General features: G+C 45.2%; 1 long non-coding RNA gene across 1 annotated transcript in view; it reads left to right on the forward strand.

Moving 5' to 3' along the window:
• The first annotated feature begins 4,020 nt into the window (after positions 1 to 4,020).
• The window catches only part of LOC310699190, a 34,404-nt gene continuing 12,590 nt past the window's right edge, over positions 4,021 to 25,834 (forward strand). Inside the window, exons 1-2 of the long non-coding RNA XR_014521984.1 lie at positions 4,021 to 4,116; positions 7,654 to 7,728. This is a non-coding gene — a long non-coding RNA (uncharacterized lncRNA). The remainder of the gene's footprint in view (positions 4,117 to 7,653; positions 7,729 to 25,834) is intronic.

A 25,834-nucleotide genomic window follows, 5' to 3' on the forward strand; every position in this document is an offset into this window, starting at 1 on the left:
TTTCCCTTCTGCTCTTTGCCACAGCAGCATGCTTCCTGCCTTGCTGCGTTTGGCTTCTTGCTCCCTGATCCTTGAACCTCGGCTTCTTGACTCCCTGCTTCTTGATCCTCAGACCCCTGACTTCTTGACTCCCTGCTTCTTGATCCTCAGACCCCTGACTTCTTGACTCCCTGCTTCTTGATCCTCAGACCCCTGACTTCTTGACTCCCTGCTTCTTGATCCTCAGACCCCTGACTTCTTGACTCCCTGCTTCTTGATCCTCAGACCCCTGACTTCTTGACTCCCTGCTTCTTGATCCTCGGACCCCTGACTTCGTGACTCCTTGCTTCCTGACCCTCAGACTCTTGATTTCCTGGCTTCAGGACCCCCATTCCTGCTCCCACCCCACCATCTTGCCCCCGGTCCTGACGTCCCCTGCCAGGACTTTGATCGCCCGTGAACCGGACCATGACACCCAGGAGAGAAAGTGGCCTTCAGTCTCCCACCCCTAGTCTACACTAAATGGCAGTGACTCTACAAGGATCTCTCAGTCCAGGGTATTTTCCAGCCCTTCCTGACTGGTGTTGCATGGATTTATGTCATGCACACACCATAGTCAAAAATATTGTGGGAATCTAAAGCTGGAGTAGCTTGGGGGACATTTTGTGTAGAGGTCACAGTCCAACTCAGAGACTGCTCATTGGTGCCATTGGCCTTAACTATACATATATCGTTGTGTTTAGGCACAGCCAGCAGACATTCTGTGATGCACAGATCACCTTCTTCCTGTTAGTTCCTGTACTCTTGCTTGAGTTGGGAATTTTTGTTCTCATTTCAGTTCTTTGTGTCCTTAATGCACGCGCACCCAATCACTATCAGGCACATTATATTGCTTCAAACCTGTGATGCAACAGCAGCAAAAAAAAAAAAAAAAAAAAAAGGAAAAAAGAGAGAGATAAATATGCGACAAAAAGCCACTCCACAGAAAAGCGGGATGCCCTCCAGCACGAGAGACGGTTCCCCTGCTGCCCTCGCTTCCTGAGACAGTTGCATTTAATTAGCTGAATATTGTACCTGATCACGGTTGATGTTTCTAGCAAATTGTTCTTTTTCAAGGTAGTGCAGAAATCCAGCTGGGAACCCATATGGAGAAGAAAAAGTAAACATATTTTCTATAAAATGGTAATTGCTGTAAAATTTTATTGCAAGAGCAATATGTGTGCTCTACCCCTGTTGCTGTCTTATCGCCATAGCCTTGCTGGTTGCCCTGCAGGACAAACACACTTTGGTGCTGCTGTTTGTGTGTGTGCACGTGCGTGCATACCTACCCACCCATGAGCATGTAGAGCATTCTTAAAAATCTCCCATCTTCAGCTTTTCCTTTTTAGCCCAAGCCTGCGATTTCATGTTTCTTTCTTCTTGGAAGAGGATATTCAATTGCACATTCTGTGTGTTTCCTGCTCACAAACAGCCAATGCTGTGGACTGAAACTTAGATTTGTTTCTCCTCTCTTCTTATTCACGAGTTGAAAAACTGAAGAACGTTTTAGCTTAATAGTGCATCACTTTCCCCACTTCCCCAAGTGCTGGGGGGCGGGAGGAGATTCCAGGGCAGCTTTACAGGGTCAGTTCCTTTGGCAAGGAGAGACTTAGAGCACATTGCAATAGTCTGTTTATCTCCAAAACGTAGAATTGAAAAGGTATTGTGAGTGTGTGTCTACAGAAGCTAACAGAAAGCAGACAGTACCAAATTCACAGCATGAACATTCTGAAGCTGACAGCAGCAGCATCCATCCGTTCAGCTTCTTCCAGCCAGCTTTGAAAAAAGGAGATTTCCCTTGACTCAGTCCCCACACTCAGGCAGACCGAACTCTCAGTCTCTTCCCATGATCCAGGTGGAACATGAACCAATGGCTTAAATGACCAAAGTCATCTACTTCTTTGATTACTTCTCAGTTAGCATTCGGTCTTAATGGTGAAAATCCTTACGTAGCGTTTGCTGTGACAAAACACACAGTTCTTATTTTATTTTGCCCAGCCCAGCCCCTCTGTCTGATTAGCACACCAATAAAATTGGTTTGCATCACTTAAGAGCCTTCCCTTTTGCAAGATGGCATGTAAGGGTGTGCATGAAAATCAGTTATTTATCTTCATTTTGAAGATATAATATTATTTATTTATTTCATGAAGTTTATATACCGCTTGATAGTAGGAAACCTCAAAGGGGTGTACAAAAAGAAAAAAACAGTAGGATCATTTGTTAAAACAACAACAACACCCAAACAAAACAATCAACAAATTTTAAATCAGCAGAAGACGAACATAAAAACACATCGACATAATAAATGAAACAAAATTTTAAAAAATCCTGTAAGACCAATTGCAGTCGTTAACAGTCATCAACAGGTTTACCACACCTATCAGCCAATCACCCATTCCCACCACCCTTTGGAATAATACCCCTCCCCACCCTCTCACTATATATAAGGGTCTTGTAACTTCTGTTTCAGTGCATCTGAAGAAGTGTGCATGCACATGAAAGCTCATACCAATAACAAACTTAGTTGGTCTCTAAGGTGCTACTAGAAGGAATTTTTTTATTTTGTTTCAACTACGGCAGACCAACATGGCTACCTACCTATAATAAATGAAAGCAGCCAAACTCTGCCAGCTGAAGCAACTACAGTCATACCTTGGGTTACAAATGATGTGCGTTGCGCGTTTCCGGGTTGCGGAACACACCGAACCCGGAAGTACCGGAATGGGTTACTTCCGGGTTTTGGTGCATGTGCAGAAGCACAAAATTATGTCAATGCATGCAGAGAAGCCCTGAATTGCGTCATGTGCTTGAGCAGATGCGGCGCTGTGGGTTGTGGACGTGCCTTCCGCATGGATCATGTTCGCAACCTGAGGTATGACTGTACCTCAGTCTGCTCCTGTTCCATTTGTGAGGGCTTTATTTTTAAATACTTTCTATGCCTTTTGCCTTCTGCAGGTTCCCCAAGACCATCCTCCAGCTGCTAGAGCGACTCCGGAGTCTGATTATTTTGAAATAATTGCCAGAGGTTTTTCTGGAGAATGTGGTAAACACAAATATTTTTCTCTGGCTGCTGCGGCCTGTATTTTGGACTGCCTTCCTCGTTTGCTTTGCAGATAAAAGTCTGCCCCCACATGTTGCTGACATCCAGCTGCCTGTTCCTGCGGACCATGGTAGGGCAGAAAACATCTCTGTGGGAACGCAGCGCTTCAAGCTGCTTCCTCCCTCTCAACTCCTCTTGCCTGCAGGAACCTAACGAACAGCAGGCTCTTCATCACTGTCATTTGCTCGCACTCCTTGCTTCCTTAAAATGACTGTCAGTGTCTCTTCAGAGTCAGGCAGCTCATTAGCCCTCAGAAATTCTGGCCTAGGGCCACTACATAGCTGTAGACCAGCAGCGCTGACATGCTGTCTTGTGGCTTCTTTCCAGCCAAGCCTTTTCCCTCCAGGTTGCGAGATGTTGCTGCGGAGGACGGCACATTGGCGCGCTGGCAGGAAATTGACTCATTTTTATCTCTTCAGTGTCCTGGGTACAGCATGGCCTTCCTGGTGATGATTTTCTATGGTCCTGTTCAATGTTTTATTTATTTACCCTTTTCAGTAGAGGTTTGGGATGGGAAATAATAGATTAGAAATGCAGGTAACACACTTAAACTCCCCTCCCTGACTGGTTCTTTATTGCAGGTGTATTCTGCACCATGTCCTTGACACTATAATAAAGTGTTAGTGGTGGATTTATCCTGCTTTATTAGTTCTTCTCTGGTGCTTCCCACAGTGCTGTCTTGGAGTGGGTGGGCACAACAAAACCATAGCACAACAAAAGCAGGACAAATCCCTCCCCACACAAAAAAACAACAACCCACCAGAATACCTTTTTTATATGAAATGTTAATGCAGGACATTACAGGACATGCAGCAGGTGGAAATGAAGCAGTATGTCTGCCCCCAAACTATTTCAGGTGCAAATAATATTGAAAGCTGGATAGTTTCCCCTTCTCCAGCATTAGCTACTGGGCAGGCAGACCGGCAGACCTGCCCATGTGGCTCCCATGACTGTGCTGAGGTTTGTTCCTTTCGGGCATCTGTTTCCTTTGCCCTCAGGTAGGATCTCCTTGATGCATTTACCGGGCAAGGGAAGACAGAAGCAGGGATGGATGTATCAGCCAATTTCAGTCAGCTTTTCTCAGTCTCTCATTCTTCCAATCTTGATTTCAGTTTTCCACATTTCCACATCAGTTTGTGAACTTTTAAAGTCGCACCAGCTCACAATTTTCTCCTTATACATTTGTTTGCAAAGCAATTTCCCCACATATAATGCATATTTGTGTGTTATTTTGCTTCTATATGCATTTTATGTATTTTACGTAACCACATGCATTCCATGTCCCCTACACATTACTTGGCTGGAGAAGCATTGCAAAATTCAGGAGAAAAGTGAATTTCCAGAGGTGACTATGTTGAAGTCCACATACAGTCATACATCATGTTACGTCCGCTTCATGTTACGTTCTTTCAGGTTACGTCCCGTGACGACCCGGAAGTACCAGAAAGGGTAACTTCTGGGTTTTGCTGCTCGTGCATGCGCAGAAGCGTAAACCGACGTCATGCACATGCGCAGAGGCGGCGAATCGCAACCCACACGTGCGCAGACACGCTGCTGCGGGTTGCATTCTTTTCATGTTGCGAACGGGCCTCCAGAACGGATCCTGTTCGCAACCAGGGGTACCACTCTATAGTTTTGAAGGTGGGCATTAGGTAGGCTGGGCTTTAAATGCAAACTGAATCAAATTTATTTCCCGTTTAGAGGTGGAAGCATAGGCGCCGACTCCATGGGGCCTGAGGGGGCTCGAGCCCCCTCAAAAATTTTTTTGGGGGGGCTCAGCCCCCCCAATAATCTCGGGCGCCCTTCCAGCAGAGCGCCGCCGCCGTCCCCCGCCTCCTCCCCACCTGCTCCCTCGCCAGCCAGCCAGCCAGCCGCGCGCCCTAGTCGGACAGCCCCGGCCGTCCCCCGCGAGATTAGGGAATCCCCGGGGGCGGGGGCTCCTGCCTCGCTGCTTAGCAGCACCACCGCCACTGCCAAGGCACTGCCGGGGGGAATTTCCTTCCTCCTGGCGGTTTCAGCCCCCGCGAGAACAGGGGAATCCCGACCAGCCACACCTCCCAGCCAGCCAATCGGCTGGCTGGGGGGACGTGGCTTGCCCTATTTAGGGCCGGAGCGGAGAGGGCTCGCCCTCTCTTCTCCGGCTAGCCCCGCGTTTCCCGCATATCAGCTGTTCCGGAGCTGATTAATAGGCGCAGCACGCTCTCCCCTATTCGCTCACGAGGAGGCGGCGCCACTTTATTTGCATATTCATGAGCTTATTTATTATTCATGAGCTTTCCCGGGCCCCCCCAATATTTTTTATAAGTCTGCGTCCCTGGGTGGAAGTGCCCTCCAACCCAACCCCATCTGTCCATTGAAAGCTTACTTCTGATATTCTTCTAATCAAAACCAATTATCATTACTGTAAAGGCAATTGTCCAAAAAGGATGCAAATCACCTGAAACACCTGGGCGTGCCTTGTTAATTTAGGAAGCATCTTGGCACAATAGGCATATTCTCTTAGTGGTTCCAGATGACCTCAATGTGACGTTTTGAATTCTGTGGTAGTGTACAATTTCAGCACGAGACATTTTAGTGTATGGTGCAGCTAATGCGATTTTTAAATTATAATACGGCATCTCCCACTGCACCAAAATAGTTTGTCTCCGTGGAACAACACAGTAGACCCCCCCCCAATCTTTGGTTTCTCCAGTTAAAAGTATCTGCGCCAGAGTGGGTAACCTGCAGCCCTTGGGTTGATTTCAAAGCCTCCTACAAAAGAAAAAAATACTTTCAGGCCTCTGGCAGGAGCAGTCTGTCCACCCCGCTCCCCAACAGCCCACTAGAAAGAGAGGGAGGGAGAGACAGAATGGAGTGTCAGAAAGAGAAAGAGAGATGGATGTCCCCACCTACTTTTGCTCTGGCCCTGCCCACCACTGACATGCAGCACCTGACAGGTTACCCCACCTGCAAGGGAAAGTCTCCAACCATGCTCTATGCCTAAGACCTGGAGGGCCGCAGGTCAATACAGGGAATTCTGGTCCAGGTGGGTGAGATGGTCTGACCTGGAATAAGTCAACTTCTAGTGTTTCAGTGTGAAGCCAAGGCTGTGAGTCCAATATGTGTACAGAAGTGGACACCTCATTGGAGCTTGTCTTCTTCAAAAGTCCCTCTTATCCAAACTGACCGTGTGTTTTCCGTTCAGCTCCAAGGCAGGAGAACCCCATGAACGCACTTGCATTTTGCCAGGGTGTTTTTTCTTAATAGGTCATTTGCATAAATGAAGTCATAGTCCTTTGTGTGCATTCTGCTAAAACTGGTGGAGTTATTCAAACAGGCCTGTGGTGATTGCGCAACCCTGGGGAAGTGATCTAACGCAGGTGTGTCTGCATCCAGGCTCCCGGCTCCCAATCACTTGAGCACAGGTGTATGCAATGACAGCCACAGGTGTGTGCTAAGAAAGAGTGGCAAATGTGCACCGCTTGAAACGAGACGGCATCCCATCATTCCCTATACCCATTGTCTTGTCGAGCACAAAGGCCTTTTTAACGCAGCGAATTCTAAATTTCCTCTAATGTAATTATAATTTGACAGCACAGCCCGTCCGACGTGCTTGCACAAAAGGGAAGAGAGAGAGACAGAATTAAAGATGAGTAGGAAAATTCTAAATATAAAACAATTTGAAGATATGAGACAGGAGCTGTTTTGCGAGTGGCTGAGTCAACGGGGCTTCTTCGGGGGTCTTTCTGCTTTTGAGAGACACTGTCTCATTTCCCCCGTAAAGTTCTTCACTTTTCTAAAGTTAGCTGCAAGAGCCCCTTAAATTTACCCGCAGCAGCCCCATCTGTTTTGGTCTCTCAAACCTGACTTTCATAGCATTCCCAGAGCTACTCCTGTTTCACAGCGAGTTGCATCCAAAATTTCCCTTCCCTAATTAACCCGGAAAGGGGTTTGAAGAAGTTTTAGCCTCAGAGAATATCAAAATTTAGCTCTTAGCCTGGAGCCAGGCTCTGGGCTAAAGAACACATGTCACATTAGGAACTCATGCAACACATACCTTGACATCCTGGGTTTATTATGACACCTGCATAACTCACACTATCTCGGTCTCTCTCTTTCTGCCAAATACTAGTGCACACTGTGGAGGAAGCAGCTGGGATGAAATGCGGGTTTTCCACTGTGCTGCTTCTTATCAGCCTTTGAACCTAGCATGAAGGTTAATTGCAAAAGCAGTGGCTAAATGCATGGAGCTGTTTTCCAGTAGCACCGTCTTAATCATCAGTGTTGGCAAGCTTCAGGCAGATAGCAAGTTGCCTCGTACCAAGTCAGAGCATTGCTCCATCAAGCCTATTGCAGTTGACATTGACTGGCAGCGGCTCTCCAGGGTTTCAGGCAAGCGTCCTTTCCAGCCCCATCTGGAGATGCCAGGGATTGAACATGGGACCTTCTGCATCAAATCAGATGTGCTACCTCTTGGCTACAGGCCTTCCATGTAACCCCCTCCTGTCTCTTCTTCCCTCTTTCTCTTGGGGCTGACGCAAGTTGAGGTCTAACAGATCCACAAGGCACCAGGTTGGCGAGGACTTCATGTGCGCTTTAATCGACATTAATTCTGCAAACCTAAATTTCTGGTATGGGTTTGAATCTCTCTAGCAGGATAAAGACTATCTTATACAGTGGTACCTTGGTTTTTGAGCATACCGGAAGCCGAACGTTTTGGTTTTCAAACACTGAAAACCCGGAAGTAATTGCTTCCATTTTCAAATGCGCCTCAGAAGTCAAACGGCTTCCGCTGCATGTTTTCCAATTTTTCCAATTGAACTTGTGGCTAGCCCTTTGCGACTCAGTTTTTGAACGTTTTGGAAGTCAAACAGAATGGATTACGTTCGAGAACCGAGGTACCACTGTATTAATCATAATCATAATCATTTATTATTTAAATAATAAATGGGTATTATTTAAATAATAAATGACTGGGTTTTCCCAGCCACTCTGGATGGCTCCCAACAGAATATTAAAAACACGATAAAACATCAAACATTAAAAACTTCCCTAAACAGGGCTGCCTTCAGATGTCTTCTAAAAGTCAGATAGCTGTTTGTTTCCTTGACATCTGCTGGGAGGGTGTTCCACAGGGCGGGCGCCACTACCGAGAAGGCCCTCTGCCTGGTTCCCTGTAACCTCATTTCTCTCAGTGAAGGAACCGCCAGAAGGCCCTCGGCGCTGGACCTCAGTGTCCAGGCTGAACGATGCTGTGAGGGTGGAAGAAGGCACCATTACAACTCTGTTTAGACCCACAGAATTGTCTAGGCTAGACGCCTGTGTATTAGAGGGTGTGAGGGATGTTCATGCCCCAAGCCTTGTGTATTCAGCAGCAGGTCTGAAGAGACCCCAATGGACATTCAATGGAGTGTAACATGCAGCCTATTCTAAACAACTGGGAGTGAAGTCCAAACAACTGATTGTGAATGTAGATTCCCCACCTCTTCTGTTCAGCAATTTTGAAAGGGCTTTGCTGAGGTTTCTTAAACAATGTTAAACAACAAATGTTATGCATTGGCTAAGAGCTGAGCTTGCCAAGTCAAAATAAATCAGTTTGTAAGAACACAGGTAAGTATTTTGTAACACAGGGCAACCCTTGCAAGTAAACCTATAGGTGTGTTGACTTGCTCAGCTCAATGGCATTGCAAGCAGAAAGGTGGCCAATTCACACATGACGCTCTGTGTCTGAAATAGGTGTGAAGTAGAGACCCTGAGTGGTGAAGGTTCCAGGCAATTGTGTTGCTGCACTGTTAGCTTTAATAAGGACCGCTCTGACCGGCAGGTTGCTACTAGGCAGGGTTTATGAGAACTGGCCTTAAGGAAAAGCTGGTTGTCTCTTGCATGTCTGCCAGGAGTGCTTTTAAAATTTTCTTGCCTGAAAGCAGAATATTGGATTAGTCAACCCCTGGGCCCCTTTCCTACTTTGTGATTCTATTTCAAACACTTACAAGGAACTATGTGAATAACAATCTACAGATCAAAGCCTTTCTTTTTGCAGACATTTTTTGGCAGATTACAGAGGATCCCAACAGCTTTGAGAAAATTGCAAACAGGTGGCAGATAACTTATGAACAGAAAAATATGGACAACTAAATAATTTGTTCAAAATAATTTGCTCGGCTCTAATAACTGCGCTGCTTTGTCTTTTTGGAGGAAATCAACATACAAAGAATACATTGTTTCCCTTTGGTGCAAACAGCTTCTTTCCCCATTTCAAGGTTTCAACTTTTTAAAACTATTATTATTAATCCAAAAGCTATAGCAAGAATAAAAGTGAGAACTCTGATGCCTTAGCAAAAGATCAGCACCCTCATCTTTTCAGGAAGTCTTTCCTTGGGAAATTTTAACCACGAACTGCTTTTCCAATCCCTTAGGTATTTAGTTCCCATGTTGGGCAAAGGATTCCTGCATTGCAAGGAGTTGGACTAGACGCCCCTTGTGGCCACTTCCAGCTCTACAATTCTATGAAGGCTTTGTGAAAAAACAATGGACTGCCGCATCAAAATCTAGGGAGGCTTTGTTTTTCAATATGATGTATGGAAATGAAAAGTTTCTAGACATCAAAGAGGAAAAACTCTCAAAACCACTTTACATGAGCGCTTACTTTCCAAGCCTGTAATTTGCTGGAATTTCTTTTCACCTTGTTTCGGTGACATCATGCATTTTTTTTGTTCAAGCATGTCTTTTGTTCCTGAGCATTTCCCAAAATTTAATATGGGGTGCTCTGTAACCACTTTATTCTATGTATTTGATGTATGAATTGGAGGAGGGTCTAAATCACCAAACAAAGTAGGAGTAGCATCTTTTTCTTTTCTTTTTAAGGCTCTTAGGTTCTCTGCAGGATGGCCGCTGTATATTCTTGTTGTCTTCTGGTCTTGGAGTGCTGGGCCAAGGTATGCTGAGCTGGGCTGAAAATCCGTGCTGATGCTGCCACTGTTTTGGACGTCCACTCAGGCAGAAGAAGTTGGTGACAAGCAGCTGCTGCTTTGCTCATTGGTCTGAGAGGATTGCACCCTGCTGGCAACTGGCTCCATGAACGTGTGTGCTGTGGTTTCGTATTTAGGAGAGAGAAAACTGGGAAGTGACACACAGAGATAAAGGAAACTGGTGAGTGTTGGGTTGACAGGTTTGTGCTCTGCAGAGTTTCGATGTTGGGGATGGTGTGTGTGTGCTGGTTTATGTTTGCCCTTGCAGCTAGGGTGGGCAATACTGGAAAAGAGAGGAGCCTGTTCTTTAACTCCCTCCCCCAAACGGAAACATTTGTTTCTGGTGCTAATGCTGTTCTTCTTCTTTGGTGATCACTAGTAGCTGAGTAAGATTGTCTTCCATGAACATGGTCTTAACAGTGTGTCCGTAAGTGACTGTGGAGGCCAATTCTGGATCCACATGTCCTTCCACATGTGTTCATAGGTTTCTAGACAGGAGTTGATCATGATGAGGGTTTGCCAAATGTGCCTTTCTCTTAGCTTGTGTCCACCTTTTGTCCTGAGTTCAAGTGTCTTCAAAGTCCATGACACCTTTTGTAAAGGCTGTTCTCCAATTGGAGCACTCGCAGTCCGGTGTTCCCCACTTGTCAGTGTTTATACTACATTTTTAAAGATTTGCTTTGAGAGAGTCTTTAAACCTCTTCTGTTGACCACCAGCATTTCACTTTCCATTTTTAGGTTTGGAATAGAGTAGATGATCTCACTCGCTGGATCACCACCTTGTCGTCTTGAGTGAGCTTGCACGTTCCTATGACCCTTGTGAGTGAAGCCATCGGGAGTCTTGCATTCCCAGCAGGGTCACCCAAGGCAGTAAGGTCAAAGGGGAGGAGCTAGACAAAGAATGATCAAAAAAGTACTCAACAGCAGAGCAGGCGGAAGATAACAAGTGGTATGTTACAATGGCTGTGAAGGCAGATGAAGGCTGTAACAGATAGGAATCTACCAGTCGTTGTGACACTCATGCCATCAGAATATACTGGTACCTCGGGTTAAGTACTTAATTCATTCCGGAGGTCTGTTCTTAACCTGAAACTGTTCTTAACCTGAAGCACCACTTTAGCTAATGGGGCCTCCTGCTGCTGCCACGCCACCGGAGCATGATTTCTGTTCTTATCCTGAAGCAAAGTTCTTAACCTGAAGCACTATTTCTGGGTTAGCGTGCACTGATCTACACACATGAAACAAATTCATGCACAGGTGTCTTCCAAAAACCCATCCCAAACCTAAGCTAATGCTGTAGCGGTTTGCTTTCCAGGTTGCCTCTGTTCACATATGCATTCAGTGCTGTGGCTGCCATCCCTGAATATAGACAGAAGGCTGGAATAGTCTATACTTTTGGAAGAAATGTCCCCTTTGATCCATGAGGTGTGTTGGGGAGGGGCAGAGAGGCAGTGTGGTATTTCTGATGGGAGTAACACTGTCCCAGAGTTACTTTGAGCTTGCTGTTCCCTTGCCCCATCGCAACGAGCACAGCACTGCGGCTGGGAGAACATTGCTACCTCCCTCCACCCTCACAAGCCACCACCGCCTAGGATTTCATGTACCTCCCAGAATAAGAGTAGGAACGATGTGTATGACTAGTGTATATGCCAAAGACCTAGATGTGCATGCGATGATGCAACCTGGCAGCAACGTGGCTGTGATCTTGACACAGGGGCTGTGATGCAGAGGGCAGCTAGGCTGCGCTGCTGGTGGCAACAAACGGCAGGCGCAATCAGCACTGTCGGACAGGAGGCTGGCCTCATCAAATCCTTGCGTGCTGCATACCATTAAAACTGACACATCTTCCTAGTGCCATGCGTTGCCTAAGACGGATGCAGATTATGTGCAACGCCCCGCTGTGATCTGTTACTGATGTTGCTGAAAAAAGACTGTACGTGTACGAGAGAAAACAGGAAGAAAATTGCCCCCCTGCTCTGCTTGTGCTATTTAAATTGACTGCTCTTTGTGTAGCCCTTCTGAAACGGCAACACAAGAATTTAAGGAAAGCTCGGAAAAGTATAAAGGGGAAAAAAAGGGAAGCCTTTATGCTCACTTCGTGCTCAGTTGCTTCATTTTGTGAGAGTAATTTTTAAGGAGGGCTGTACAGCTACAGTCGCTGATGATTTGCGATCCTATGACAGATACTGCATTTTGTTGACGGCATCCCACACAGATACCCTGGTAACTTTGATTGGACTCTTTTCTATTAATGGCATGCGAAAGTCTTCGGGATCATTTGCTGAGCCATGTGGGTACGACGAGGAGAGGGACTACCTCGAGAGAACTTTGTTCGATGGATTCCTCAGGCTGACTCGGGCTGCAGCTCAAGAGAAGAGCATCAGCTGGGTACAAATACTCTTTACAGTGGTACCTCGGGTTAAGTACTTAATTCGTTCCGGAGGTCCGTTCTTCACCTGAAACTGTTCTTAACCTGAAGCACCACTGCACCGCCGGAGCACGATTTCTGTTCTCATCCTGAAGCAAAGTTCTTAACCCAAGGTACTATTTCTGGGTTAGCGGAGTAACCCGAGGTACCACTGTACTGGTAGTATGTTACAGCATGTTACAGAGTCTTTCGAAGGGGGGGGGGGAGGCTTAAGTCTCAAATGGAAGAAAACGACGACTGCTAGTCAGTCAAGGGTCTCTGTCCAGCAAAACATTTAGCAGGAAACCAAACATCCTTGATTTTTAACTCTCCTTTCTCTGCAGAAGAATCTTCCCCTTCCCTCTCAGGGTCAAGACCAGCCCTTACATAGGAGTCTGGATACCATCCAGAGAGAGTAAGGTAAATATCTGAGGAGCGGGAGAGCATCTGTTTTGAATGCATAAGGTCCCAGGTTCAATCCTCAGCATCTTCAGGTAGGAATGAGAATACCGCCTGCCTGAAAACCTCAAGAGCTGCTGCCTTTCAGTGTTGAGAATACTGAGCTAGATGGTTTGAATTGGTATATGGCAGCTTCCTATGTTGCCACTATAGTCTGGCTCCCCTTAGTGGCTGTGAAGGACACATGCATATAGTAGTGGATTTGCTCTCCTCTCTGTGGCTAACTTCCTCAAGGGGCACATTCCATTCCTTAAAGGAAGAGGAAGAGGTCAGTGTTGCCTTAAATGCCCTCTCTGGCCTCCCCTAAAGCCCCTCTCTATGGTGCTTTGTGAGGATGGGGTAATCCTGACCCAAAGACCCGAGCTGGTGGAAAAGGCTGGTATTTGAGAGTGCCTACTGGGGACTGGCTGTCAGGCCCATAGCTGTCAACTTTTCCCTTTTCTTGCGAGGAATCCTATTCAGAATAAGGGAATTTCCCTTAAAAAAGGGAAACATTGACAGTTATGGTCAGGCCACAGGGGACTTTGCTAGCATTAAGTCTCGTGGGCACATAATTGGCCAGAGGGGGAGGAGGATTGGGATGAGATCACTGAGGGGTCAAGTATTGCATCGGGAGACAGCCTAGCTCTGCCCCATTAGTGAGGATGTCCCAGAGGAGGAGACAGCACCACCATTTCCAGCTCCCACCCTGCCTCCTGTCAACAAGGTTTCTCAGGTGACTGAGGAGATTGCCTGAGCCTGAGTTGGCCAGTGAGCTGGCTGAGTCAATCCAGCCCCTGGCACCAGCATGAGCAGATGTGGCCGACTCACAGGGGTCTCCGCTTGCTTGGCCAGTCCCATTGCTTGTGGCGAGAACCATGAGAATGACTGTGCCTGCCCTGCTCTTCAGAAGACGAGCCCGAGGCGTGTCTCAAGTGTCAAGACAACACCGTAGCTTGGGCCTAGGCATACGTCTCAGAGCTTTTGAACTTACAAACTGTGTAGACCTGATCTGTGTTTAAGCCATGTACTGACTTGTGGAATCGAGTCTTCAGGGATATCTAAGCTGAGTGCTGTGTTTGAGGGTGGGAGCCAGGACAGGACTGTTTAATAGGCGCATGGAGCCCCCCACCCCACCCCAAGTCTCATCTTGCATCTAGGTGCTTTTAAAAATTCCATTCTGTTTCTGAGTCACTTTGTGCTTTGATCTGTAATTCAGGATCTGACCGGCTCTGTACACATAATATGTGTGTTCCCCATGCACAGTAATGGAATCTAACAATGGCTCTAACATTTCCCCCCTTTTGGTTTAAGTGGATTAAATTTACAGGCACAGGAGTTCCACCTCCCAAGTGGATTAAGCTTGCCAAATTACAAACCGATAGGCCCAGGAACTTTATGTGCAGGAAGTAAAAAGAATTCAGTTTCCTCCAAAATCCATTCTTTATTTTAAAAATATTTATAGACCACCCCGGATACAAAATATGCAAGTATAGTTTTAAAAACACCCACCCACACCATGAGGAGCAGAAGCAAGAGTACCTTGCTTTTTCATATCTTAAAAGAAAACAATAAATTAAATTAAACATTTTTAGTAGGGTGGATTCTCTTGCATTGCATTAAAAAAACCACCTTCAGAGCTTTTGTGGGGCTTGTTTGTGTTCTCTGATAGGCGTTATAATACGAGGGTGTCTAGAATGCTGCCTATGGAGCTCTGAAGAGCTTTGGGTCGTTGTTCTTGTGTGTGTTTTAAAAAATAATTAAACAAAGCTTTTCACTTTTTAAAAAATCCTCTGTTGCTGTGCTTTAACAAGATAATAATTTTGAAAATCCAGAGCTATTCAGTGATCCATAGGCAACATCTAGAAAAGTTAACGGACCCTGAAAAATATAGAGATAAAGGAGAACAAAAGGGACAGAAAAGCAAAACAGCATGAGACTTTGCAGACTTCTGGGGTGCTGACAAACAGGCCACCACCAAAATTTATGAGAATGTCAGAAGAAGCATTGGATACGGTACGGCAAGCTACGACTAAAAAGCTAGAAAGAAGAGAAATGTGCTGGTATGGCTACCAAGGTGTGTGGATGTCTTGAAAGGTGGCCTTTGGATCTCAGCCATAAAGAGCAATGAAGCTGTTTGGATACTAATGCAAATATTTTTTATTCCACAACTATGGGATGCTTTTAAAAAATGCATTGATTGACTAACACCGAGGCTTGCAAAATGTTTTGCCAATAGTGACCCAACTTAGCAAGCAAATTATTAATAGGATATCTGCAGTTTCCCACCTCTGTTTTTGACAAGTCAGCATTCCTCACCACAGGGTGTTTGAGGCAGGGGTGAATTGTGCAAATCAGATGACCTGTTTCCAAGTCCCCGTGATTCACTGCATCTCTTTCCAAACACACACACCCCTCCTCTCCCTTTGGAGCCAGAGGGGAGGTAAATTTAGCTTCTGGCATAGGGCAGATGATGGAGAGTTGGCCTGTCTGAATGCAGACAGGTAAGATGGTGCTAGAAATCACATATGTGTGTGAATTCTCCCTGCAACTGACAGCCACAAAATGTTTGCTCTCAGGGCGGAGCAATTTGGCCAGTCATAGTCTAATCGCGCCTAGAACTTGCTGACCAGAGAGTTGGTTACCGCCAAGTCGCTTTTTAGGGAATCAAAAGAGTTAATTAGAAACATTTACTTCAGCTCTTAGTGCATCCAGGATCTGACCTGTGGGAGCCACCGGCACCCTGGCTGGCATGTCTCCCTTCTCCCCGGCTCACTTCACGGTAAAAGGTCTTGTTTCAGTGAGGGCAATTATTAATCTGTGCTTTTTAGAGAATGACAAATATATTATATCCGCCCACATGCACACACATTCTCTCTGCCTGATGTGTGACCCCTGTCTAAACGCCGAGCATATGGGGCCAGTTCAGTAAATGAAAAGGATTGCTTTGCAAGCTCATTACTGCTTTGAAGTCTCTCATTAGGAACGGATTCCGCTGGTGCTATCTTGCCACAACACCCTTCATTATAATGACTCTGCCGGGCATTAACACGGGTTCTGCAGCGAGCAGCTCCCCCACTGGGCATTAACTAGGGGCTCCCGCAGGTGCTCACTATTAGGCTGCCTTTGTAAATGCACAATTCAGAAAGCTGATTGCAATTAATCTGGGAGCAACGGTGGGAAAGAGAGAATATTGGGGGGAAATGGTCCTTCTTTCTGGGTGAAGAAAGGAAGCTTCCTCTGGGGTGCCGTTGAAAGGATGCTGAATTTAATGGGCCTTTCCTCATGGTGGCAATCAGCATGGGAAGTAAAAAAATAAATAAAAATGGAAGGCAATAGCAATGATTACAACAAACAGAAAGGGCGAGGATCTCTACAGGTGCTAGGAAGTTATGATGAATGCTGTAGCCCAGTGTACTTTGGGCAGAAAGTCTTCAGAAGCATCCCATTTTTTGCCCAGATCTGTCCATTTGTGCATCTCCTAGACACACAGAGTACAGTTTCTACCTGACATGCATTGGCCTAGAGCAGCTTTTCCCAACCTGATGCCCTCCAGAAAGTTTTGCCTTAAGCTCCATGGCCTTTGGCCATGCTGGCTGGGGCTGCTGGAAGTTATAGTCTAGAACATCACCAGGTTAGGGAAGGCTGGTCTAGAGCATTTCAACACAAACAACTACTCAGTTCCTGCTGGGATATTCTTTGCTGTTTCTTCCGACAACGATCCTTACATAAATAGGATGTCATTTCACCACAATCTCTACTGCTTTGCTAACAAGACTTGACCAAATTTGCAGTGATTGTATTAATGCATCTTTCATGCGGTCTGATATTGGTTGCATTTCTACTGCATCTTTGCATTCGGATTTCTGCACCCTCTAGAACACCTGAACATGCTGATAGTTACTCTTTCCAGTGATACCATCTTAGAAGTGCATCCTTCATTTGCAAGTGCACAGTTAGACTAGATTGGGGAGGGGGGTATGAAAGTATGAAAATATTTTTCATTTTTAAAAAAATTGTGATAATTTCATAGTTGTTGGAGAACTGGATTTTTTTTTAAATGTTAGTTTCCTTCATGCTCAGATAGGGTGAATCTGAGAAGATGGCAGAATATAAACAAGACTATTCCTATACATGAGGGTGGTGTTTGAGGGGGGGAGATAAGAGATGATGGGAGGTTACAAGAACAAAGCATGATCTTATCAGGGAAGCATAAAGTGAAATAAATCAACTGTTTCACAGTGGAGCGAAGTAAACAGTGGGGTCCTCCAAGGATTTGCATTTAGACCAGTGGTTTTAATTTATCCAAAACTGTCTGGGTCAGGGTTGAATTGCAAGGTTTGCTGATGGCATGAAATTATTCAGAACGAGATGGTGAAAGAGTCACAAAAGGATATTTGCCAACAAACTGACTGGGCCTCAGAAAGGAGGCTGAAGCTGAGAGAAGTACAAAGTGAAGCACTTGGGTCAGAATTAAAATCCTATCCACATTTACACTGGAGAGGAGTCTAAATAACCACCCAAGAAGGAGACAGTGGGATTTCAGATCACCTTGTACAAAAGTTTCCACAGTGTTTTTGATAGTCCTCCTTTGGTCATTTGGGGATGATTGACAGTATGTGGGGAGAGAAAGGCTGACTCTCTCCTGATTCTTCCCTTTTTTTTTACTACAGTGGTATCTCGGGTTACAGATGCTTCAGGTTACAGACTCCACTAACCCAAAAATACCTCGGGTTAAGAACTTTGCAAGAGGATGAGAACAGAAATCATGCTCTGGCGGTGCGGCAGCAGCGGGAGGCCCCATTAGCTAAAGTGGTGCTTCAGGTTAAGAACAGTTTCAGGTTGTCACCGGAAACCACCCCCCCCTCCATTAACACTTGTATCGCACAAGCACCACATTCACACACACACACACGCATCTCCCCTCCCTGACCCTAGAGATGTCTCTTTAGAGGGCCATCTCTTAAAAGCCTTCCGTAAATAAGGAAGCGCTGCATTGACAACACTCTGTTTAGCGCTCCGCGCCGCCCTATCTTTATTGAGAGTAGACCGGACGACCGAACTCTAGACCAAACAGCGGCCGCCTCGACCAATCAGCATTATCGGACAGCGCCCCTTGTGGCGGCCACGCTGGTACTGCAAGCTGCGAGCGTCTGTTCCCTCACCTTTTGACAGCTCCCAATTCATTGTTTCCGAGTTCAATGGACCATGACTGATCTAATCAAAATGTTGCAAGTTGTTTCCGAAAGAGGAAAGTACTTTGAACTTCAGTGACTATATTCTTTACAAATTCACCAAAAATCAGCCGTGCAATGGATTTTCACCGGACCACTTTTATTTCACCGCATATTACAAGGACTATCGAAGGGGGGTGAGCTGGGATTGATCGGCCATAAGCCTTGAACCGTGCAGTCACGTACACAACAGCCCTTCTCCGGATGGCGGGGCAACCTTGATAACCATCGGGAAGGGCTCAGACGAAATGCTATCAGGAACACAATAAACTGCATACGGTAGTGTATTCAACACAGACTCCGACAAAGGACCCCGACCGGATTCCCCTCAGGGGGCAGGGAAACTTCGCCCATTCCTTTGTTTATGGAAATGACTCATGTGGGGAGGGGGAAAGGTGGTCCCCGCCAGGTGTCAGGATACTCGGATTACCTGGGAAGCTCCTCCTCGACTCCTCCTGTTCTTTAATAAAATCATGATGTATATATGATGTAATTCTGGGGGTGTAGTCAAGGGGATTAGTGGTTAATAAAAGTTGGGGTCTCTCATTGTTCGGGGCTTCCATCTTGCTTCACCTCGTGGGCGGTGGGAGTCCTGTCGCGACAGTCTATCCTTTAATAAAGACCGAGCCTACTGGCTGCTGTTTTGCTCTGACTTGCTCTGGTTGGTGTCTTTGTTTCGTCCAAGGGAACCCTCGGATTTTTCCGTAACAAGGTTAAGAACGGACCTCTGGAACGAATTAAGTACTTAACCCAAGGTACCACTGTACTGACTTTAAGGGAGTGGTGGGAGTTTGGTGCTGGTTACTCCATTTCAGTGGATTGTTGGCACTGGTCATTGCTTCTGGGAACTAGCTGGTTATAGTGGAAACCAGTTACGGGCAAAAGCCATGGATCAGTGGTCTTTTCCTGCTCTTTGTGTTTTGTCGTGTCACGACAAGTTTTTGCCACATTATCACAATCACTGCTTTGCCTTGGCATGTGTCCTACTCACTCTGCCCCAATTTACACACAGGCCCCAATCCAGCTCGTGTTACCTGCATTCCCATCCTCTTCAAAAGAAATCACCCTCATTTAAACAGTTGAATGAGTCCCAGTGAGCACTGCGGTACATATGTAGATGTGCACCTAGTGTGTAAACATACTTCCATGCATGAGTCTCCCCTGCTGGATCAGTTCAATAGAACATATCCAGTGTGTGGCTATCTTTGTTCCCATTGAGAAGCAGAGTCCTCTGAAGCCCTGTAGATGGAAACAGCTATTTATCTGGCTCCTTTGCTGCCAGCCCGAGGCCGTTCAGAAGTGTCCTGCCGCCGAGACATGATTTCAAGTGATAGTGTTAATTTGGTTAATTAGAATTCCTGGGTAGCATGTGCACTTCTTGCAAATCAGCTTAACACTCTAGACTCACGGCAAATAGTTATTTGCCGGCGCGCGGGGTTATGTGTGAGTTTATGATTATTATGATTCAGGATCGTTAATTTTACATTTGATCCGGAGCTGATGATATGGCTCAATTAAAAGTTGCCATGTTTGGATCGCTGCCTCGTTGTGTGGCATATGGCGGAATCAGACCGGAGCTCAAAAGGAAGGATTTGAAAGGCTAATAAGTGGATGTGTAACAAACAAGATGGGACCATGAGAAAAGAAAGGAGGAGGTGGTTTTAATCTTTCTTCATTCACTCACTCCATTAAGTGAAGTAAAGAGAGGGTAAGGCATTGTCCACACTACTGCTTGCCCTTGCCCTAGAAAGCATGGGTCAGAGCAGGGCTTTTTTTGCTAGACATGTGCTTTTTTAGTGCAAAACCCGAATCTTGAGAAAACCCAAATTGCTGTTTGCTCCAATTGAGTGCCAAAGAGTAGTTTCCCCCCTGGGGAAAGCAATGGGGCAAGAGGAAGTGTGGAGAAGCCCTTAGCTGTGTCTCCCTCTCTTTCTGGTACTTAGACAGTTAAAAGACATTGGCCACAATCCAGCAGAGTTAAGCATGCTCTGACTCCAGTGAAATCTTGGCCTGTGTGAGCTTAACTCTTTTCAAAGGAAGGTCCCTTTGGGATTTAGTGCTTTGCATGCAGAGGTTCCAGCCAAGTAGAGAGAACTTGAGAGTTTGCAAAGTATTTTGTGACGTTTCGGGGTGGCCCATCCTGTTTCGCCGCCTGAGGTGAAATGGGAAAGTGTCTTGGCAGCAGATTCCACCGACATTTCATGATGTCTTGTGGAGCTCTTGTCAGATGTTGTGAGAGCTCTGTGAGGTCTCATGAGTTCCCCATGAGATTCTTCCTGCTCAGGGTGGCTGCTTCACTCCACCTCAAGGGCCCTAAACATGGGCGAGGCTCAGTCCTGTTCAGTGCTTTTTTTCCTAAAAAAAGGTTTAAGGGTACTCTTATTTTGACTCAAGAAAGCCATCATTTTATAGTTCAAATCAGGAAAAATCAATACAGTAAATGGACAAAAGTACAAAGAACATGCATTACCTTATATTATCACATCCACATTCCACACTGCTTCACACATTAAATGCTCGCTTCCATCTGAGACTCAGGAAACACTGGGAAAGGAAATGAAGCTGCCATTGGAGGTGGTAACAACGAAACTGACCAGTCACTGTGCTAGATTCCAACTCCTGCTTCAGACATTAAATGCTTGCTTCTGTCTGAGACTCAGGAAACACTGTGACAGGAAATGAAGCCGCCATTGGGGGCAGCAACAGAGTGACGATTCACTGTGCTATTCAATGGAACTGACGATTCACCGTGCTAGAGAAGAAACTATCTATCTATCATCTGTCTGTCTGTCTGTCTATCTATCTATCTATCTATCTATCTATCTATCTATCTATCTATCTATTAGTTTCTTCTCCTGTTAGATTCACAAAATGTTTAGGGCAGGCATAGGCAAACTCGGCCCTTTTTGACAATTCCCACCATCCCTGACCAATGGTCCTGTTAGCTAGGGATGATGGGAGTTGTAGTCCCAAAACGCCTGGAGGGCCGAGTTTGCCTGTGCCTGGTTTAGGGGTATGCGTACCCCTGTGTCCCCCCAGAAAAAGACACTGCTCCAGTTAGTGCAACTGGAATTTGTGTTTGAAGGTGCTTTGTTAGTTTTGTTTATTATTTCAATTTTCTTACCTTCAGCCAAAATGAGATAAACTTAATGGATTGCCCATCAGCTCTAGTCCAAAGTAAATTGCACTGGCAATCACAAGGTTTACTGAAATAGAAGAATGTGCTCTATGCCAGGAACGAGATGCCTTGCTAGAGCTGTAGGTGGGCATGTGGACCAGAATAGCAGAAGTGCAGCCTATTAAGGCATAGATGTATTGGCGGATCTGTAGGTGGGCATATGGGAGAAGAATAGCTGGAATGTGGCATAGCAAGACATAGATGCATCAGTAGAGCTGTGTAGGTACAACTTGTCCTATAAGGCCCACACTGCTCCTATTTCTAGATTTTACGTTTGCCAGCGCCACTTTCATCAACTCCCGAAGAAGAAATTACGAAGAGCGGTTTGCCGATAGCCGTTTAATGTCATGCGTTTGTTAAGCTGGTGATAACAGGTTAAATATCAATAGCTTATTAAAAATATATTTATTGCCCAAGAGCTACATCCCTTTTACCCCTAGTTAAAAGTAAATCTCTGCAAAAAGGGATGCAGCAATGAATTTGTGGCAGAGTAACATACAATAAGTATCTTTTAGCGATCTCACTCTCCATTTCAGTAGACAGCTTTATGCTCAATAAATAGTGCAAGATTATTAAAAACATATTTATCGCAGATTAACAACTATGAAATAGATACAAATCTAGGCTACTAAAGCTCAATAAACATACTTATAATAATCAATTCTGGTATTAAAACACAATAACTGCCTAGTTTAATCTAAATGAAATGGGTTTCTGGGAGCCTTACATTGTAGCCTTTCTTTACTTGGTTTTACGGCTTTAAAGAGAGCTTTGATGAGGTTTGGCCAACCTGTGGCTAAAATAAATCACATATTAGAAATAAGCAGTCTCTGCTGGAGAGAAGTTGGCTGCTGTGGAACTCAGTTCTTGCTTACCAGATTCGCTAGGAGACAAAGAAACTCTTGAGTCCAACAGGTGTGTCCAAATTGGAGCACTGTGAATGTGAGCATAGTGGGTCCATTCAGAGTTTGGCACATGGCAAAGCCATTGTGTGATCATATCGCCATGTGTCCAGAGACGGCACCCCAAGCCACTCAAAACCTGCCCAAAGTGGGTAGCCTGGGAAATAATGGCTTGAATTCCAAGGGCATGCGGTCAACCACTTACATGGAAAATTTTGGAAAGTGCCTTCTTAGTAAACTGTCTTTAGATGGACAGACATTTTAAAAATGGCAGCCCTATCTTCAGAATGCAAGAGCGTTTCTTATATCACATCAGACCTTTGGTCCATCTGGTTTAGTATTGTCTCTCTGATGGTGTTGGTCTTTCCCAGTCCTGCCTGGACATGGTGGAGATTGAACATGGGAGCCTTTGTATACAGAGCGTGTCCTCTACCACTGAGTTCTTCTTCCTCCATTATATGCAGTAAGACTACCCTTGGCTTGATACAGTTGACAAAGGAAACTCATATAGTGAACTTCCTTTATCAACTGTAGCAGCTGACACTGCTATTGATGTTCAGGAGAGGACGAGGTGATTGGAAACACGTAGTGTTAGGATGCCTGAGCACATGGCAAGTTGTACTTGAGGTTATACAGTCAAGCGGTATGTAAATTTCATGAAATAAATGAAATCAAGGAATAAGGAATCAGACATGGGACTACAGTGGTACCTCGGGTTGCATACGCTTCAGGTTACAGGCTCCCCTAACCCAGAAAAAGTTCTTCAGGTTAAGAACTTTGCTTCAGGATGAGAACAGAAATCGTGCTCTGGCGGCGTGGTGGCAGCAGCAGGAAGCCCCATTAGCTAAAGTGGTGCTTCAGGTTAAGAACAGTTTCAGGTTAAGAACGGACCTCCAGAATGAATTAAGTACTTAACCCGAGGTACCACTGTAGTCGTTTTTTGCAGCAGCCCCACACTTATCATACTATATAGCTGCACCTTTGCATCATTTATCTTCTGATAATTCTCCAAGTCACTACAGCTCTCCTTCGGCTGAAGCAACCACATGGCCACTTTGCCATGAGGTGTGGGACCAGTTCTCACATGCCTACTCATCACCTGTCAACTAGAGCATTAATTGCATCTGTGAATGTCTAACAACACAGCTAAAACTTTCATAACACCTGATACCCACTCAAAGCACCATCGTTTTCAATGGAGGCAATTCATTAGGGGTTGATTAATGAAGAGATGAGAGACCTAGCCCCAAGTCTGTATAAATCCTGTATTTTCAGCAGGCAACATTTCTTTCCTTGTTACCTGCTTACGCCACCTTTCTGCCAACGCACACTAAGAAGTTTTCTGCAGCCATCCTTCGTGTGAACCTCATTTTAAATATGGCAAAGAAAAATTAAGGAGACATTCCCAAGGTTTCACCAAGTGCCTTACTTATCTATCAACACCTTCTGTTCACACAATCGGAGTGGTTGAAGAATGGCACAAAGGCTTTTCATTCTTCCAAGGAGCACTTGGAAGCTCTTCTAATCCATGCTAGCGATTGTGAGAACTACTTCACTGTAATTAATTTGGATAAAGGTCACAAATTAACAAGCACTCAGAGAAGGTTTCCATAAAAAAAGCACAGAAGGAGTTGAAAGCATCTATTAGAGGAAGAGGTGCAAAGTGAGAGAAGCAACAGGAGAGCTTGATGAGAGGTGCTATATTTAATTTTTGGACCAGATGACTTCCAAGGTTCCACCCAACTCTCTGATTCTGTGATTGCATTTTAATTCTATCCTTATTCCGGGGACTTCAGGGTAGAGCCCCTCCCCATTATTTCCTCAAAACAACCTAGTTTGGTAGCTAGGCTGAGTGGTATTGACCGATCCAACATTTGAAATGCAGTTTTGGCTGATAAACACATTTTGGCAAAGCAATTTTTGCAAACACGATTAATTTCTGTATGTTATTCTCACTTTACCCTGCAATATGCATTTTCTGTACACACGACTTGCCTGGCAAAGTGCGTTGCAAAATTTAGGCAAGCGCAGATAATAATAATAATAATAATAATAATAATAATAATAATAATAATAATAATAATTTTGGTTTCCCTAGCCACTCTGGGCGGCTTCCAACAAAGATGAAAAAATACATTAAAATGTCACACATTAAAAACTTCCCTGATGATGTCAAAGGATGGCCACATCTCAGTTTGCAAATTGTTTCGGAAACAGTGAATTAGGCGAAGCTCACCTATAAATGCGAGCTGAATGGAACTTCTCTTCCATCCTTACTTCTGTGCAGATGAGACTTGGCAACTTCCCCCTCTCTTTTTCCTGAAACAAAACCCTGCTGCACGCTGCCTTCCCAGCTCCCTCCTCTCCTCCTGCGACGAATCCGTACGTTTCTCAGCATAATCCGCCCTGATGAGAAGCCAGTTGCCTGGCCTGGCATCTGGGGAGCTTTTTCCAGCTTAGCAGAGGGGTGCAATTACAGAGGTGGCCGGAGACAAAGCAAAGCCGGCACGCGCGGCTGCCCTTAATGGAATGCAATGATTCTTCTGGGCTCCGGAGTAATACAAGGGATCTGGTTTTAATAAATTAACAGCCTACGAGTAACAATCTCAAGCAATTAAACTCCCAGATGAAGGCGAGCACCATGAAATGTATTCGGCACTCGGTGGATGGTGGCAAAGGCAAAATAAAAATGTGTCGTTTGGAAGGCAAAATATTATTCTTCCTTTTTTCTTTTTTTTAAAAAGAGAAGGACAGTCCTCCATTTTTCAAGCTTTAAATCATTTTAAATGAATACATAAGCACATTTATTTATTTGTTGAGGCAACAGTAACAAATAACAGAGCTTACATCATATTTTCAAGCTAGTCGGCCTGTCAAGAAATGTAATGATATCATCCAGGCTATAGGCCAGCGCACAATGATATAGCCCAAGAGTGAGCCATGTGATGGGGGGTGGGGCCTCCAGTCATGTTCCTTATGGGATAGCTGAGCAATAAAGTAACACCACCATTAGGGATGGACAAATCTATTTCCGTTTCCCCCAATTCCTCCTCTTTCCCGTCTTGTGTTTGATGCCTCACATTTCTGCAGCAGTTTCTGATTCCTTTTTGTTGTTGAAAAGTCCCCAGAATTTTTGTGTTACAGGATGTAATTTTACTTAATGTACACATTTTGCAAAGTAGCTTCCCCTAGTCCAATGCCTTTCGGCATGCTGTTTTTACTAATATATGCATTTCTTTCCATGTTGTAGTGTATGCAGCTTAGCTGCATAATTTGGAGAAGTGTGATTTCTGAACCCAAGAATAGCCTGCTGGATCAGCCCAGTGGCCCATCTAGTCCAGCTTCCTGTCCTCCAAGTGGGAAACCAGGGAGCAGAAGATGAGCACAAGAGCCCTCTCCCCTCCCATGGTTTCCAGCATTATTGCCTCCAGCTGCGGAGGCAGTGTGTGGTCATCATGGCTAGTAGCCATTGATAGCCTTCTCCTTTGTGAGAAAGATGACTCTGTTTCAGTTCACAAAGCAAATGCGAATTAAGCTGGCCTTTAAATGCAAACTAAATCAAATATAACCCCTCCCCCACCGTGTGTCTGTGGTGGCTATTGTATTATTA

The sequence above is a fragment of the Podarcis liolepis genome (genome assembly GCF_965112155.1).
Source record: "Podarcis liolepis genome assembly, chromosome: 2".
Lineage (NCBI taxonomy): Eukaryota > Metazoa > Chordata > Lepidosauria > Squamata > Lacertidae > Podarcis > Podarcis liolepis.